Here is a 19,095-nt window from a genome sequence, read left to right as displayed (position 1 = left end):
CGATTTGCTGACAGGGGAGGAATTTGCATCCTGGATTAAAAAAAAAAAAAGACCGAGAGGAGCTTGGGAACGGTTGCTAGGGGTGGGTAAAGGGTGAAAAAAGGGGGGCGCCGGGGAGCAGATAAGGAGGGTTAAGGGAGGGGCGAGGATGGGGAGCAATGCAAAAGGTAAGGCCAGGTTACCGCGGCTCGGCCCCGAGTGGGCTGCGGCCGGGGGAGGGGCGAGAGATACATATGTATTTCTGTCTTCTTAGCACACCCCCTTCCCTAAGCGATGGCTGAGAGGCGGTGCATGCAGACGGGGAGTAAGTTTCCTGAAGGGGAGGGTGGATGCACGCGCGCGGCCCCGCGCTGCAAATTTCCACCGGGGAGGGAGAGTGGCTGGATGCGGAGAGTTTGGAGTTGCTTGCGGCGGAGGGCACGAAGGGGAGCAGGGCCGGGAAGGGGGTTGGCGGGCGCTATCTCTGGGAGTAAGTTTCCAGGATCAGGAGAGCCTGCACGCTTGCTCGCCAGTAAGTTTCTGGCCGGGGAGGGCGAGTGGGGAGGAGGAGAGGGAGGGGTGCATGTATATAGAAGGGGGGAGGGGGGAGCAGATTTCCTGCGGGGAGGCTGAATGCATATGGAGAGTAGATTTCCTGAAGGGAGGGTGGAGGCATAGACGGACCGAGTAAGTTTCTTGCTCGGGTGGTGGCGGAGGTGGTGGGTTGGTGCTTTGGTAACGCTGAGCTTCCTACCGGGGTTGGGGAGCACGCTGTTGGGTGGGGGTGGGGGATGCAGGGCCGGGTTCCCTGCTGGGTAGAGGGGCTTGCATCTGGGGAGTATGTTTCCTGGCGGAGCGATATTTGTTTACTGGCTGAGGGCAGTACTGTAAGTGAGTAGCGCTTCGAGGAGGCGGCTCTGACATAAATTAATATTGAAATTACTCCATCAGCGCTGCTTCTCCCCCATCTCACCCCCCCAAGCGGAGACTGGTCTTCTTGTCGGATTGCCCATGCACTTGTTGCAGAAACAGCCAAGGTAGGCAAGAAGCTTATTAAGTTTCATTTTTTTAAAAAAATTACTTGGGGGGGATGCTCAGTGAGAAGATGGGGGAGGGGAAGGGAAAGTCTCCCCCCCACTTCTTTACTTTCAGTATGTTAACCGGGCCTTCTCTCTGCTTCCCTTCTTCCCTCTTCCCTCTCGGTGCTGCACGGCATCCCAGCAAAGGGGGAGGGGTGCGAGGGGCGCTAAAATTGGCAGATCAGGCTTAAAGGGTGGTGGTGGGGCTTGCACTTGAAGGGTGTGATGCTATAAAGCCTTCATTCTTCCAGCCAAGAAACCGCAGGACCCTAGGGATGTGCCTTTGGGGGTTTTGGACATGATGCATATACATGCGCCTGTGGGCTCTTCGGGGGCCCGAGTACCCACCAGAAGTTAAAAGTGGCCACCCGGACGAGGGAAATGTGTCGGGGGGTAAACCTGTCCCTCCAGTCGTAACTTCAGTTTGGGAGTTGTTGCTGGTGATCTAAATAAATAGATATTAGAACACCACCCATTCACTGGCGGAGGCCGAGAGCACCTGGCCCGTGGCCGCCGGTCAGCCCTGGGCTGGGGCATGTGCGCCGGCCGTCCCTACGTGAAAAGAAAATGACATTCCGGCTCCTCCGTGGGCTTGGGCTGGCCTGCGAGAGCCAGCTTTGTGGAAACTTCCCAGACCCGGCGGCTCTGGCAAGTGAAAGTACGTGTTGAAGCCGGTTGCTAACAGCGTGGCCTGGGCTGTCTTGGGAAGTGCATGGGAGTGATGCTTAGGAATGAGGGATCCAGGGATGGCTGAGGAGTTCTTTAAAAAATGCCTCCCGGGCCGGCTGGGTGCGCTTTTTAGCAGGCCTGGGAGCAGAGCGTTAAGAAAGGAGTTTTCGGTTGTCCCAGTTGGTACCAACCTTCGGCATCATTAACCGTTTCAAGAAAGCAGTTTGGCGACTGTCGATGGGGTTTGGTGCCCACTGGGAGGATAACCAGCAGAAGTACTCAGCGGTTTACCAGTTAACCAGCAGCCTCTGGTCCTCCCGGCCTGTTTTCCTGGTACTCAGCCTGCTGGTTTCTGCAGATGGGTGGTTGTAGGTCTTGGCTGTCAGGTGCCTGGATTATGCCGGGAGTTTTAACTTTGCCAGGATAATTTTAGCACCAGAGGTTCAAACCCAGGCATGCTTAGTAGGGTCAGGGAGTACACACTAGGCAGTGGTTAACTAAAGTTGGTTAAGCTTTCTGCAGTTCTGTAGCCGGGCTCAATTCTAGCAGGGGAAATAATGGGTTTAAAAAATATTTCTCTGCGTGTTACGGATGGACAGTGCTTTCTTTCCTTCCTGTTATCAGATTTCCAGATTGAGAATTGGTTATTTGGCAGCTTGAGAGCTGAGTTAGTTGGGAAATAAATATTGCCATTTATCAAATGTTCCTAACTAGGCATTTGTTAAACAAATTAGCTATTAATTTTCACCGGCTGAAAGTCTGCGTCTGGTGGTGTCTATTGCTGGGAAGGTAAACACAATCTTTATGTGTGTTTATCCCAGGATAGTGGAATTATTGACATGGCTACCCTCGAAGCCAAGAGCAGTCATTCAGGTTTTTTTTTTTTTATTCTTATAGTTATGAGATTTATTTTATTGTCTTGCTTTGGCCATTAATCAAGTCACAGTAGCTTTTTTTCCCTCTTCTGCTGGGAATGTTCTTGTGGTAATAAAGGTTTGAAGGCCCATGAATCATAATTCATTCTTTTAAAAATATTGTGGTGATTGTCAGGATTTGATTTATAGGAATTGATACAGGGAGTGACACAGCTCTTTGGGCCCCGCCCTTTTAGGCATGTCCGTTTTTGCCAAAGATTTGTTGAGAAGCCAGCTTGACATCTGAAAAAAAGAGCGTTTCCTCTGCTTTATGGGCATCGAGAAGATTAATTTTACAGGTTCCATAGTCAACACGAGTCTTTTCACAGCTTGGTAAGCCGGCTTCCACATAGCAGGCGTGTGTTAATATCACATAGCATTTATGTGCGCTTGCTGTGAAAACAGTTGTTCCATGAACTGTGTGAAAAGTGCTCCGTTTGGCTTCCTTTAACCTGCTTGGGCCTGTGGTTTTTGTTGAGGTAGGAGCATTAATGATCAGGGAGGGGACTGCTGCTTATATAATAAAGTGTGTGATCACAAAAGCCAAGCTTATGTATCATATTCTTTTTCCTAGCCTTTGATGGTTGGGTTGGTCGTAATAATCAAAGGCATTGTTTTCTTGGGAAAAGTATAAGGATTCTCCATAAAGTTGATTAATCAGAGAGTATTGACGTTGTTTTGCATTCAGTGGTTGCCTCGAGTTTACAGTATTTGAAAAGTGACCAAGAACTTTTAAGGTGGTTTGCTCACAGCAGGGGGGAAATGTCCAGTGTCTAGCATTTCTGGACTTCAGATTTTTTTTTTTTTTTAATTAGGAGCGCACGGTTTGATCCATGAGTTACATCTGTGTCTGAAATTCTGTCATTCGGTCTTGAGGAGAGAGCTCTCCAGAGAAGTCTCTGGAGGTCTTGACAGTGTCTTCCTGGGCCAACGGCCAAATTGCTTCATGGACTTGTGCTGGGTTGATTAACTTCCGTTTTTGTCTTCTCATGGAGAGAGTGGAGTTGTACCTTGGCATTCCAAAAAAGACTCTTGAGTGCCCTGGTTATCTTGACCATCCACGCAAGGAAAAACTGAGGAAAGCCTGCCACCGACCGTCTTGGGGAAAAAAAGGGCATGGCTGATACGCAATTATATGTGTTAATAGAGAGTGGCACCAAAAATAACTTCAGTTCATCTTGGAAGTTTCCCCTGCAACCAGCTGGCTCACCTGTCTAATTATGCTTGGTCAAACCTAAGGTTAATTGAGCAGACCAGAAAGCCTAGTTGTGGCTTCACCCACTGTCTGTGGAAAATTCACACGCGGGTAATTGGAATTTGGTGGTATATTTGCCGTAGGGTTCATGGTAATGATATTGTATTAATGTCGCTTCTGGGATTTCTCATATTTCACTGTGGGCATTTTTGGGGGGAAAGCTCTTGATGTTTTCATTGACTTTGAACATTCACGTGTATAGTAAGGATCCAGACAAGTGACCCAGACCCCGGGCAGTACAAATTTGTGCCGATCGCTCTGCTCTAAAAGCCGTCGAATTCAGCTCATTTTATTTCTGCCCTCATAAAACTGTGATTTAGGGAGGAGAGAGGGTTAGGATCAGCTAGGATCTTGTGGATTAGTAATATTTCTGAATTTGCATGTTTAAGGGGAACCAATAAAATAAAGAGGCTATTACACAGTTGCTTTCTTTTGTGGGGAGAGGGAGACAAGAGCAGCTGGATCTGTTCTCGGCATGCTTTCCAGCGAGGCCGCTGTGGCGTTTTAAGGAATAATACAGGCCTGAGAACATGAGTTTGATGCCATGGCTCTCTTCATCTGTTTTTATGTTTTCTGGGTTAAATAAAATACACAACAAAAAGACTCTGTGGTATTTTATAAGGATTTTCAAGTTCTCTGGGTAGCTGCTTGTAGGGCCTACGGGTTAATTAGGGTTTACTGAGGGAATGGATGATTTTTGCTTTTTCCTCATGGAAGACAAGCGGAGAATGGGTGGGGCATGCTGAGCTATTGGGCTTTTGGTTTAGCAATATTAAAACGTTTTTGTTTAACCGGTGTGCCTAAGTGGCAGCGATAAGTCTATTCTCATAGATGGTAACAGCTATTTTCATGTCATGGCTGACTGGTTTATTCATCTGTACATTCGGCAGTTACTTACTGAGCACCCATTCTGTGCTAGGCCCTAAGTTTAGACGCTGGGAATATGTTGATAATTCAGAACAACATAATCATCTCCCTCTGCCCATCCCCCACCCCTCTCCCTAGTTTACAGTCCAGAGGGGAGGTTGACATGTAAAGGAATAGGTATTGCAAAATGTGATAAATGCTCTGGTGAAATCCCAGGGAACGGTGACCTGGACTTACTCAGCTAGAGCAGCCTAGGAGAGCCTCTCTGGGGATTAGGGTGCGAGAAACAGAGGGCACCAGACAGCCTGGGCGGGAGGCCTTTGGCTTTGGCCATTGAAGAGAGGCGTGGGTGGATAATGGGAGGGAGAGAGGGCACAAGACATGATGGACCAGGCAGGGCTCTGGGGGCCTTGAAAGGTTTGGGTTTCATCCGAAGTGCAGTGGGAAGCCATTACAGTGAGAAGTGACACCCCTACCCAATGTATTGGTGGAGAGGGGCAGGTGTGGAATTGGGGAGCACAGTACTGTGGCAGTTGGAGCAGGTCAGCGGGGAGGTGACAGAGGTAAACGGAGGGGAGCAGGTGGGTGCCAGACGCACATTGAAGGTAGAATGGGCAGGGCTTGGGGATGGATTTGGGGGGGGTTGGGGAGGAGGAATCTAGGATAACAGGTTTCTGACTTGAGCAGTTGGGTAGATGGGTGGTGCTATTTGCTGAGATGGGGAAGAGGGAGAGGGAGGGGAGCAGAATCACGCTCCCTGGAATCTGAGATGCCTGTTGGACTCAGTGAGATGTTAAGCAAGCGGTCTGATACGAGCATCCAGTGTCAGAGGACTGGCCAGGCAAGAGATGAAAATGTGGGAGTCGTCAGCCAGGGGGTGGTATTTTAATGCAGGAGACTGGCGGCCGTGTCCTAAGGAGCCTGGAGGGAAGATAAGGCCGGAAAAGTCACCAATGGATTTGGCAAAATGGAAGCCATTGGCAACTTTGCGAACAGTCTCAGTGGAGCGATGGATTGGGCAGAAGCAAGGTTGGAGGGGTTGGCCGGGGACTGGGAGGCGAGGAACTGGTAGTGGCATGTGTAGACAACTTTTGGGCACAGCTGGACCCAGAAAGGGGGCCAGAGGAATGGAGTGGGAGTTGGAAGGACATGGGGTAGAGGGACGGGGTTTTTTGAGGCCCTGGTGGTATATATGCGAAACTGGAGAGGAGATGGTTGGTCAAGAGCAATGGGTTGGGTCACCTGAGCAAAAACCCTTGAGGCCTGTGGGGGGAGATCGGCTTTTCTTGGAGGAGGGACCCTTCCTCCATGTGGCCAGAGAGCAGGTGCGGGAAGGTGAGGGAGCTGCGCTGGGGCCCTGAGGTGCTCTTCCTCTCCGGGCTGAGGCCGCACCCTCCCTGGGAAGGGCTTTGGGCGCAGGACTTGAGTCCTCCCGGAGCCTGCAAGGGTTAAGACTGCATCAGAAAACTCTGCTGCATTTTTCTTTTTTTTTGAGCATTTGACTGCATTACTGAGCAGCACAGAGGAAAGAGCAGACTCTTTCGCTTGGAAAAGAGTCTTCAGTTAAAGTAACGTAGGCCTCACTTTAGATTTATTTGAAACTACGATTGGAAAAAGACCTCCATGATGTTCAGCCCTGTTCTAAAGTTGGTGGGCCCTGCGTCATATGTTTGAACAAGAAGCTCCAGAAAAAAGGGCAGAGATCTGCCTCTCCTTCAGGCTGCCTTTCACAAAAAAATATGCCATCGACTGCCCGCCCCTGTGCCAAGCATGGGGTCTGCATGGGAGGTGGGTGGGGGAGGAGAGAGAGTCAGAAAACCCGGGGTGCAGTCCAGCTCCATCTTTGCTCTGGACAAGGGGGCCTCTGAGCCTGTCTCCACATCTGCAGAAGGGTGATGAGGGTGATACCATCTGTCACCTCCGTTCTCAGACTTGTGAGGATGGGATCAGATAATGTACGGAAAGTGCTATGTAAACGGTAGCAGGCAGCAGCGAGGTGAATTGAACTTCAGCCAGATCTTCTTCTCAGATACAAAAACCTGACAACCAATGAAACCCGTCCCTGAACTTCCCAAAGCGTCTACGAAAAGCTGCTCACCGTGTTCACTCCCATTTATGTTTCCCGCTCGAAGCTACTTTCTATTTGGGGTTTTCAAGGCCTCTGTGATCCCTTCGGTGAAACTGATCTCACCGTTGGAAGGCAGGCATCAGAATGCGGGTGGGGAAAGGTCAGTCAGTAGAGGTTCAAACTCTGGTTCCATATTTAGAACCTGAGACCTGTCCACCCAAAGGGCCAGACTTACTTGGTGTGTGAACTGGGTGCAGGGGAACCTTGAACCTACCCAAGAAACCTGACTGTGGTCCCCCGCTGTGAGCGGTCTTCGTTTTGGCTCAGTGTTTGTTTTTTTGCAAATGAAAACTGTTGTGTATACTGACTCTACCTACAAAACAGTCCTTTAACCTTTAGTCTTACTGTGTTTGCTGGGAAGTCATTTCCGGTTTTAAAAAATAGCCCATGCCCTAGCCAGTGTGGCTCAGTGGACAGAGCATCAAAGGGTCCCAAGTCTGATTCTGGTCAAGGGCATGTGCCTCCGTTGCAGGCTCCTCCCCGGCCTGGGCCCTGGTCGGGGCACGTGCAGGAGGCAACCAATTGATGTGTTTCTCTCACATCGATGTTTCTCTCTATCTCTTCCACGCTCTCTAAAAAAAATCAATGGAAAAGTATACTCGGGGGAGGATTAACAACAATAACAAAAATAAAAAAATAGCCCATACTTTCCCCTAATCAGACCCTGGCATCTGCTCAGTAGGGTGAGGCTCTCCTTCTTTCTTTCTACATTAATTTTTATCATGAAAAATCTTCAAACGTATACAAAAGCAGGCAGTAGTACAACGAACTTCCTCTTGCTCCTCACCTGGATTCAGCGGGGAGGCAGCTTTTGCACACCTGTGGGTAACAGGACCTTCTGGATTTATTTGTGTAATAAATACAAGTTGTCATTTTTTGAGAGATCAGTGGAACCGATATCAGTCTGGTTTCATAGAGAGGGGAAAACGAACAGCAAAAAATCAGAGAGGGAGGAAATGGATGCCGCCATTGAAATAACTAGTGTTTACCTAGGTCCAAAGCCTCTTTCACTTGTCCTATTTTATCGGTGCCTTGCGACAACCATAGGAGGTAGATATTATTCCCATTTTACAGCCGAGGAAAGTGAGGCTCAAGAAGTAGAATTGAAAAAATATAAATAAGCGATGAACCTGGAGTCATATGACCAGCCAGCTTTCAAAGCCCGGGTTTAATGCCCAGAATTTAAATGGTCTCTAAATTTCATTGCACTCTCAAATAGATATTGCGGTACAGTATTAAGTAAGAACGTGATAGAATATATGTAAGAGATTATGGAAACCAAAACGTGCATCTGGGAATTTCAGGGTTATAAGTCTAGTGACCTTAGTTGGAAATAGATGATTTCAGCGTGTTTGGGGCATTACATTTTTAAAAACTTGAATTGTCTGGTTCATTCTGGAGCACACAGCTTTAAGCCTGCCTCATAGTTAAAGCCAAAACTTGACTTTAACAAATCGCATGGCTATTCTCCATCAGCCTCCTACGCTCAGCCCAGTCCCTTCTGTGGGGCCCCTCAGTGGAGGAACCAGGACCGTCCGTGGTCGTTTTTAGATAGTGTGGCCTTCGGTCTCCAGGCCCTGGCTTTGGACATACTGGGCCTTGGGCAGCGTGCTGCCTTGGAAAGTTCCCTGAGGGTCTCAGGGGTCTTTGTCATAACAAAGGCTGCTCCGAGGGCTTCTCTTCATCGTTGGGAAGTTGCCTCCAACCTAACTTCTTTGCACAATTTTTTTAAAAGGAAAAGAAAAAGAAAAAAGATGGATTTGATGCCCAGGGAGTTTTAATAGGCGTGTCCTTTGAGTTCCCTCTGTTGTCATCACAGTGGGAGATACCAAGCTCCCTTAGAATTCAGTCAAAGGATGCCAGTAATTGAGGCTGATTGTTAAGCATTCGGACTTGTTCACTTTTCTTTTCTTTCTTTCTTTTTTAATATATTTTTATTGATTTCAGGGAGGAAGAGAGAGGGGAGAGAGAGAGAGAAACATCAATGATGAAAGAGAATCATTGATCGGCTGCCTTTCTGCACGCCCCCTACTGGGAGCTGGCAACCCTGGGCATGTGCCCTTGACCGGAATCGAACCTGGGACCCTTCAGTCCACAGGCTGACGCTCTATCCACTGAGCCAAACCAGCTAGGGCCTCTTTTTAAGTTGGGTGAACACATATGAGCCAAGGGGTTTTCCTGGGGAGCCACAGGAGGTAGGACATTTAGGGGTGTCTTTCCTTTTGAAGTGTCTGAGCTTCTTCAGAAACCAGCATGAAAGTCAAACAACTTCACTGTGCGGACACTCATTCCTGAAGCCCTTCTTGAGGGCCCTGTGTGCCTGCTTGTGGGTTAGGGCTTGTGGGTGGGCTGGAAGGGGAGTTCTTGGGCTCTGCAGCCCTGGGTGCTGTTGGCATACTTATCACTGGGCGTGTCTTCCACCCCTTCTAGACTGCCCTGGGGAGGGCAGAACTGGGTCATCCATTCTTACGCCCCCAGCACCCAGCACCCAGCACTGAGCCTGGCACTAGTTACTGCAGTATAAACGCTCACTTTATTTAAGAATCAGCTTCTTGTTGTTGTTGTTTTGTCTTCGGTTTTTCTCTCCACTGGTTGTTGTTGGAGGAGAAACCCAGGCCTCTCTGCCACCAGGGTCAGTTCTTGCAGCCGCTGAAGGAGATCAGACTAGAGAGAAATGTTTCCTCCCTCTTGCTTTCGTGGCCTCACAGCCTTTAGCTGGGGTGGTTTAACTGAGCTCTGAAATGCAAATGCGGCCCCATCCCCCATCCCTTTTAATAAGTGACATTTTGTTAAATCAGTTATTCAGGGCCTTATCTATATTTCTGTCTGTGCTGGCTTAGTCAAAATAGGAAAGAGAGTGAATATTAGATTTCTTCCCGCCCCTCCTCCCTCCCTCCCCTCTGAGCAACTCTGCATAAGATTTCTGATAGGGGAGGGGTGCCGTGTCCTTGAAGAAGTAAATGCTGCACGCAGAAAAAAATGTGGAGGGCTTTGACTTGTAGCGAATGCTGTTTTTCAGCGGCTGTGATTTTTCCATTTTTCTTTTTCTTTCTGTTTTGATTAGTGGAACTCATTGTGCTCCCGGGCTGGGATTGCGTTGGGGGAGGGTGCAGAGAGGGAACAGCTTTTACTGGGCGAGCTCGAGTTGGGGAGGAGGTAGGGGAGAAGGGATTTATTGAAAATATATGTCTACTTCTGCTATGATAAAGCGGCGGGCATGGAAAATGCAAGGGGGAAATCATTATTGTGGTAATGTAGGCAGAGCGCGCTTTCTCATTAGCAGAGCTTAGCCCACGTGGAGGAGGTGGCTGCCTGGCTGCTTTGAGAGTTGGGGTATTCAATAACAGCAGAAACTCAGGGGATTGTCTCCACCCTCCCTTGCTCACCCCCTCCAGCTGCCTTCTCCTTTCTTTCTCCCATCAGTTTGTAACCTTTTCAAAGCTGCTTGTTGGATTTCATGGTCTCTTTCCTCATCCCTGCCACCCCAAAATGCTGTAAGGACGGTTTTGTTTTTCAAGTTAGAGGGAAATAAAATAAATTTCCTCTTGGGAACTCGAGGAGAATTTTGGCAACACGTGATGAGTCAGAGATTGGATTATGTCCATCCCAGAGAGCACCAAGGAGCAGCTATTTAGGGGCTCCGGAATTTGCATATGGGGGTTCCAAATCGCCTGCTACTGTTTACAGAGAAGCTTACTGTGTGCCTAGCGCTGTGCAGGTGTGTAGTCATGCAGCCTCCCAACAACTGTAAGAGGCCGAGGTGATGCCCACTTTTCCCTTGAGGAAACGGGTCCGAGCATTCCAGCACCCAGCTTAAGAACACGCAGGTGCTGAGTGGCGGAGCTGGTCCCCAGAACCAGGACTAACTCCAAGGACTGGCTTCTGATCATTCGATTTGCTGCCTTTAGAAGCTGGCTAGTCACTTGCCCTGTTCAGATCTCTAGGTCTGGAAACCTGGGCAAAATAGAGGCACTGCAAGGCCTCGTGTGGACCGTGATGGGGGGGTGGGCAGGGTGTTCGTGAGGACTCATCCAGTGGTCATTCATTCTAAGGAAGGTGGAGGTTAGGGACTCACATCCTCATCAGAAGAGGTGAATACCCAGCCCCCGCCCCTGCCAGGCCTCTTGTGCATCAAGCCTTTATTATTGAGTGCCTCCCCTGTGCCAAGAGGGTACCAGTGGCTGGAAACACCAGGACAAGGAAGGGACAGAGCTCAGAGCCTAGTGGAGATGGTTATGAGGACATATACATATGATTCACGGTGATGCCTGCCTAGGAAAAGGCAATATATAGAAGTAGAACGTGCGAGAGATGGTGCGAGCAGCCAGGGAAGCCTTCAGAGAGAGGTGGGACGGGGTGGCCTTGTGTGGGTTCAGTGGGGGCTTGCCGGGGAGACACGGAGGAGGGAACAGCATGGTGAGTGTAAGAAGCCACATGCAGCCTGGCCTGACTGAAACGTTACTTCAAAACTTACCTCCTGAACTTCATTTCTGTCAGCTTCAGTTTAATGCTCTAGAACCGTGCTGTCCAACATGGTAGCTGTGAGCCATGCGTGGCTATTTGCATAGAAATTAATTAAAAATTAAGTAAAACGAACGGTTCAGGTCCCCAGTTGCACTAGCCACTTGTCAAGTGCGCAGTAGTCACACGTGGCGAGTGGCCACCATGTTGGAAAGCATCTAAAACGTTTGCATTGGTGCAGAAAGTTCTGTGAGCTAACACTTGGCTGCTCGGTTTCCTCTGCAGGGAATGTCTCCTCCTTTGCCCCTCATCTGGCCCATTCCCGCTTCCTCCAGGGGCCTGCCCTAAGCACCCCAGCCTAGGCCTCCCCCGCACTGTCCATCTGCATCGCAACAATCCCTCTCTGTGTCTGTCTCCCCCACAGGATTTCTGGCTTCTTCAGGGTGTAAGCCAGGTCTTGTTCACCCTTCTGCCACGTCCTGTTTCTCATTGTGTCCTCAGGACCCCGCTGGGGTCTGGCACGTGGGACACTCGCAGTGACAGGTGCAGGTGATGGGGCTGGAGAGGTAGGCAGGGACTGGGCAGGGAGGACCTGGTACCATGCTATGGAGCTTGGTCTTGGACCCTGTAGGCAGGTGGGAGCCACTGAGGGTTTTAGTGAGGAGGGCTGTGTGGGGGTGATGGGGTCAAGCCTGCTTTATGTATTAGAAGGATTACTCGAGAGGTGTGGAGGACAGGCTGGAGCCACTGAGCTTGTAGGTCAAGAGATGAGTTAGTGCCTAACCGGTTTGGCTCAGTGGATAAAGCATAGGCCTGAAGACTCAAGGGTCCCAGGTTCGATTCCAGTCAAGGGCATGTACCTTGGTTGCAGGCACATCCCCAGTGGGGAGTGTGCAGGAGGCAGCTGATCGATGTTTCTCTCTCATTGATGTTTCTAACTCTCTATCCCTCTCCCTTCCTCTCTATAAAAAAATCAATAAAATATATTAAAAGAAAAAGAAAGAAATGAGTTAGAAAAGTGCTGGGGTGCCCTGCATGACCCTGGGCAAGTCACTTCAGCTCCCTAAACCTCAGTTTCCTGAAATGGTCACATCTACTCGGATAGGTTGTTGGGGAGATTAATGGCAGAATATACGTAAAAAATCAGTGCTGGATAAGCCAGATGGTGACCCGGGCTTGTGGGATGGAAGTCACGGACTCCACAGCCCGCTGAGCAGACTCGTGGCCCATCCCCTTGCCCTGGTCAGAATGTCACGGCTCAGATTTGCACAACGGTCTCCTGCTTTTAAGGCCCGGAGGAGAAGCGATTCAAAGCTTCATTAGAGCTAAGACTTGTTGTTCACTGAAATTGTGTAAATGGTAAATGAAAGCAGTTCATAAAGCTTCCTTTTGGGGAGGGAGACTGCAAATAGTACACAGTAATTATAGGAGATTTGGAAAATATTGACAGGTACCAGGAAGAAAATAAAAATAGTCTTAATGCCTTCCTCTTAGCATTTTAATCATTGCCTCCCAGAGTTTTCCTCTAGGCGGCATAATCTGGGGTCAGACTGCCTGGGTTTGAATCCAGGAGCCTTCACTCACTGGAAGGGATAACACTGACCGTAGGGCCGAGTGCGATGAAACGAGATGATGCATGTAAAACATGTGGGGTGCGCCTGGCAGATAGGACGTTCTCAATAAACACTTGCTATGGCACTATGCTTTAAAATAGTATGAGGGGTATTTGTGTTTGAATATATTGCTCATTAAGTAAATGTTCCTTGGAAACTATTTTTCTTAAATGGTTGTTTAGCACCCTCTCAGGTGGATTCTATGGTTACTAAATATTTATTATTTATTAACTAGTCTCTGTTATTGGAAATTTAGCTTATTTACAATTTTTGACTATTATAAAGAACTAGAGGCCCGATGCACAAAATTTGTACTAGGGGCTCAGCCCTCGCAGCCCCGGCTTCGTCTGGAAGGTCGTCCGGATGGTTGTTCTGCTGTTTGGTCTAATTAGCATATTAGCTCTTTATTCTATAGGATGCTTTGATGAATATCCAGGTACATAAATTTTCGATCACATCTCAAATTCTTTTCTTTTTTTTTTTAAAAAAATATATTTTTATTGATTTCAGAGAGGAAGGGAGAGGGAGAGAGAGATAGAAACATCAATGATGAGAGAGAATCATTGATCGGCTGCCTCCTGCACGTCCCCTATTGGGGAATCAAGCCTGCAACCTGGGCATGTGCCCCTGACCGGAATCAAACCCGGGACCCTTCAGTCCGCAGGCCGACGCTCCATCCACTGAGCCAAACCAGCTAGGGCTCAGATTATTTTCTTAAGATAAATTTCTGGAAAGGAGAATTGCTGTGTTAGGAAATAGGCATTTTTAAGGTTCTCGATAACATTTCCTAATTGTTCCTCACAAACTTTAAAAATTGATTTGTGTTTGCACTACTAGCATATGAGAGAGAGCACTCACCTCACTTCATCATTGTTTTGCAACAATGGTAATTCTTGTGTCGCGTGGATTACCTTCTAAACAAGACGCATCGCTTCTCTGGGCTTCATTTCTTCTTGCTGCAAGGTGGGGTGCAGATGTCTCTTGCATGATGACTATTACTTGTTAATTTAGCAAGATCTTTGTATTTTGGTTGTGGAAAGACTGTGCAGATGACCTGGATTATTACCAGAAGTGATTCTTTCTGCTGAGTTAGGATGTCCTCATGTTTATGGAGAGACAGCTTGAGGCGTGCTCTCACACCAAACACAGTGAGTGAGCGGCCAGTCCCTGCCTGGGGCACAGGATGTGTCTGGTACCGGGCCTGTCTGTGTTGGCCGACCAAAGCATGCTTCACTCAGACAAATGTTGCCAATAACTGGCTGCAGAATTACAGGGTCTCTGTCCAATTTTCTAGGAATTTGTTCTTTTTGAACCTTTGTAAGAAAATGAAGGCTACCTTCACCTCCCTCAAGAAAATACTGTAATCATTTTATATGAAACCAAATATTGAGGAAAAAAGTTGCTCTGAGAATGCCAAGGAGTATAAAGAAAATGAAAACCAGTCATCATTTCATCATCTTGATAGAACTTCTGCTTCAAAAAGTTGTTTCTTTCTAGTATTTAAAAACAAACAAACATGTCTTTACATAGTTGGATGCTTGCTGTGCGTGATTTTATATTTTGATTTTTAGAGCCTACCCTAAATTAATACTTTAACCATTTCCTGGACGATACAAACTTCTCATAACACTTAGACTCCTTTTATGTCCTTAATGCCTTTTGAAGTTCTGTGATTTTTTTTAAAAAATATGTTTTTATTGATTTCTCTTTTAGAGAGAGAGGAAGGGAGGAAAGTAGGTTTATAGTTGTGAGTATGTGAAACAGTTTATTCTTGTATTATTATTTATTACTTGCTAGAGGCCCGATGCATGACATTCATGCAAGAGTAGGCCTTCCTTCCCCTGGCTGCCAGCACCAGCTTCCCTCTGGCACCCGGGACCTGGGCTTCCCTCACAGCCCCAGCTTCGTCCGGAAGGTAGTCTGGAAGGACATCCGGTCTAATTAGCATATTATGCTTTTATTATTATAAATTATATTGTTTTCCATATGAACAGCTATACAACTACTTTCGCCCCACCCTGCATTTTAAATTCCACAAGATGTTATTTTAAAAAGTCAATAACTTAGATTAATCCACATATTTACTCTTTTTTTGTTGTTCTTTCTTTCTTCTTGTATAACCATGCTCAGTTCTTCTCTCAGATTAGTTACCTTCTGTCTGAAGAACTCTGTTTAGTTGTGTGTGTGTGTGCTTGTGTGTGTGTGTGCTTGTGTGGCTGTGTGGGTGTGTGTCTGTGCCTGTGTGTGTGTGTGTGTGTGTGTGTCTGTGGTGGAGTGTTTTTGCTGGTGTCATAGTTCTCTCAGTATTTGTTTGAACACCTTCATATTTGGAGAATATTTTCACTGGATATAGAATTCTAGCTTGTCTTTTTTTAAAAAATTTATCTTTTAAAGATATTCCATTGTCCTCTGGCTTCCTTCATTTCTATTAAAAAGTAATCTGTTAGTTTTATTGTGGTTCCTTTGAAAGTAACATGTTTGTTCTCGTTAGCTTGGTTTTTAGCAGTTTTGCTATGATATGCGTAAGTGTGGTTCTCTTGGTATGTATTCTTCCTAGAGTTTGGAGAGCTTTCAGAATTCATGGTTTGGTTTTTTATTTTTATTTTTATTTTTTTGGGGGGGTCAGTTTTAGAAAATTCTTAGGCAGTTCTCTTCAAATACTGCTTTTGCCCCATTATGTCTCTCCTCTTCTCAATTCCTATACATATGTTGGACCCTTTCATGATATTCTACATGTGCTTAAAGCTCATTTTTATATTTTCTCTGCTTCAATATGAAAATTTCTTCTACTGACCTATCCTCCAGTTCACCAGTCATCTCTTCTGCTATTTCTTATTTGTTGTCAAACCCATGAATTCAATTTCTAATTTGCTTTTATTTTTGTAAATATTTTATTTACATATAAATAATATATTATACTAATATTTATACATTAAAATATATATTTATATGTATAATAAAATATTTTGAGTGGATGGCTTCTCTTTATTTTATTTTAAAAATTCATTTTAAATTATAGTTGACATACAATATTATATTCATTTCAGGTATATAACATAGTGATTAGACTTTTATATACCTTATGAAGTGATCACCATGGTAAGTCTAGTACCCATCTGGCACCATACATAGTTATTACAGTATTACTGACTATATTTCCTATGTTAAACTTTACATCCTCATGACTAATTTTATAACTAGCAGTTTGTATATAATCTCCTTTATTATTTCTGGGCATCCTCCTACCCCTTCCCATCTGGCAACGATTAGTTTGTTCTCCTCATTTGTGAGTTTGTTTTGTTTTTTTCATTTACCTATTTATTTTTAGATTCCTAAGTGAAGTAATATGGCATTTGTCTTTCTCTGTCTAACATGATTCACTTAGTGTAATACCCTCGAGGTCCATCCACGTTGTCACAGATAGCAAGATTTCATTCTTCTTGATGGTTGAGTAATATTCCATTGTACATATGTAACACATGTTACTTATCCATTCTTCTGTTGAGGGGATTGTTTTTCACGGTTGTGGCTTTCTTTTGGTTTGGTCCTATTTGCTGGGTACTTGGACATTGTGTTTTGGATGCTGGGCATTTTACTGGACAGTGTAGAGGCTCAGGTTGGTGCCACACCTTGGTTCAGCTCAGGCTGCTCTATTTCTGATTCGCCCTTACGTGTAGGGTGGGTGTTTGTGAGGGTCCCTCCTATAGGGTAGGCCCGGATTTCCAAGGTTTGCTTTTCTGCCACTGAAACCAAAATCTTTACTCAATTTGTTAGTCTTTTAACAGCCTCTTTCTGCTTGGATGCCAGGGCCTAGCCCTCCACTCACGTGGCTTATGTCAGCAGATGCCTTGAGGGGAAATCTGCAGGGCTCTGGGCTCACTTCTTTGTGGTTCACTTTTCTCTGGTATCGTGGCCTGTCAGACCCTGAATGTCTTTGTAGCCCTGAACTCCAGGTTTTAATCTCTGTTTAGGAAGAAAGCTGCTGCAAGCTTGAATTTGCTGCTTTCACCTCAATGCTCCCTCTACCAGATTGGGAAGTGTCCCGAGGGGAAGCATTAGCTACTGATGTACACCTCACTGAGCTTCCCTTGGTCCCTCAAGTCCCAGCTGTCTGGTTGCACTCCCATACCTTCACACAGTTGTTATTCTGGTTATTATTACTGTTTTGTATTTTATCTGCCTTTTATTGTTGTTCTGTGTAGGAGTCTGATTAGTTTAGTCACTGTTAGGTCATAATAGCTGAAAGTGAAGTTTAATTCTGTGTCTTTTATTATCTGCCTCATAAGTATTTTTCATGTCTTTACAATTTCTTTATTAGGTGATTTTTAATATCTGCACAAAAACCCCTTCTTATGACTTTCAGGATTTACTCAGCCATTCTTCTGCTGTCAGATATTTAGGTCATTTCCCATAATTTACTTTTATAAATAATGCAGTAAATGTCTTTGTGCAAAGCATTTTATTAATATTTTAAAAGTATGAAATAGGACTTTCGGAGTTGAAAATATTAATCAGTAGTGATTGTTTTCATGTATACGTCACGTACATAATAAAACTATAGACCTTTTCTCAGATATTTCAGAAGAAGCCTTCCTTTTTTAAAAAAAGTGTTTTTCTCGCTTTAAAAATTTTTATATAATGCTTACCATGTGCCAGACATCCTTTTCCATGCTGTATTCTACAAACTTTAATTCTCCTAAGAGCCCTAGGACACGGGTACTAATAATGAACCTGGTTGTAAAGGTGAGGAGTCTGTGGCATGAGAGGGTAGATAACTTGCCCAAGGTCAGACAGGGAACATATCCAAGGTCACACATTTGTCCTAATGCAGAGCTGTGCCATGCATTCTGGATCTAGCGCCCATGTTTTTAGCTACTACAATGTACCATCTTGAGTTAATGTTTTAAGTTATTACTTATTTTCTACTAATTTTAGCTTATTCCCGGGCTTCCCTAGCCTTTCCTTAATTGGGCGTTATTTTTCTCCTCTGCAGTGTGGTTGCTGGGGGTAAGTGTGAGTGTGGGGACAGTTTGGGGAAGGAGGTGCCATGGACTGACGTTGTTTTGGGGACTAGGGCTGTGTGCTGGCAACTCACTTTATAGACTGACCAGGTAAGTAAGGTTGCCTGGTGGCTCGTCGTGGATCTGTTGGTGGTCTCTGGTGTGGATTGAATGACAAGGGACTTTCTGCTTCCATCTCTGATGTGACTGGTTAGTGTTCGCTGGGCCAGTGCCTCTGCACTTTAGAGAGGAAGAGTAAAGTAGTCTTTCTCTTTCCAGTTCCACATAACATCAGGATAAAGAGTAAAGAGGTGTAAAGAGAGGGCTCATGCACAGGTTGGACTGTCAGGCCAGCCACAGGGCGTCAGGGGTGGGAAAGGTTAAGTGCTGGTGCGTTGAACCTAATAAGTTGCAGGAAGTGGATGAGAGTAAGGAGCCTGTTGAACTTGGTCTCTCTCTGAGGCTTGCTGAACTGTTCCTTGTATATCTCCAGGTCCCTCCCTGTCATATTTTCCTGGTACCCACTCTCCTCTTTCATCTTCCTACCCACCTCCCACCTTCCCTTTTGGGTCCAGTATTTGGGAGGGTGGGGAGGGTGGGAATTGGCCGTTTTCCTTTGGGTTGTTTGAGTTTAGAACTTGCAGTGATTCGTCAGAGAGGGCTTTGCAGGAGAGGTAGCTTTGAACTGTATTTATTAAATGGTGTCAAAGGAGGCTCCCAGGAAGGCTGACCGAATAGCAGGAGAACCTGTCCTTTCCCTGCGTACAACCCTTCAGTGGCCCCCTCCTTAGTCATTGAAAGCCGGGACCTTACAATAGTCCGGACACACCTTGTCCCTCCTCCACATGCTTCTGTGACACCACCTCCTTCCACCTACTGTTCTCACCTTGCTCGCTGCTCCAGCCACACTGGCCTGGCTGTTCCTCTAACTCACCTGGCCTGTCCTTGCCTCAGGGCCTTTGCACAGGTCATCCTCTCTGGTGGGTTGCTCTTTCAGAACCTAGATACCCATTTGCATTGCTCACTCTCTCCTCCTCCAAGCCTTTTTGCTCAGCTGTCTCTCTCTTCCTCATTGAGTTTTTCTCACTGCTATATTTACCACTGGGCCCCCTCCTGCCTCACTTCCCCAC

At 46.4% G+C, this 19,095-nt stretch overlaps 1 protein-coding gene across 1 annotated transcript in view; it reads left to right on the top strand.

Moving 5' to 3' along the window:
- Positions 1–6: 6 nt before the first annotated feature.
- Positions 7–19,095, top strand: part of TRERF1 (transcriptional regulating factor 1) — a 213,099-nt gene continuing 194,010 nt past the window's right edge. The window contains exons 1-2 of the mRNA XM_006776439.2: positions 7–511; positions 931–1,016. The gene's annotated coding sequence lies outside the window, so the exon portion shown is untranslated. The remainder of the gene's footprint in view (positions 512–930; positions 1,017–19,095) is intronic.

This window comes from Myotis davidii, unplaced genomic scaffold (genome assembly GCF_000327345.1).
Source record: "Myotis davidii unplaced genomic scaffold, ASM32734v1 scaffold167, whole genome shotgun sequence".
In the NCBI taxonomy this organism is placed as follows: Eukaryota; Metazoa; Chordata; class Mammalia; order Chiroptera; family Vespertilionidae; genus Myotis; species Myotis davidii.
Note: the sequence above shows the minus strand (reverse complement) of the source record. Positions and strands in the feature narration are given on the sequence as shown.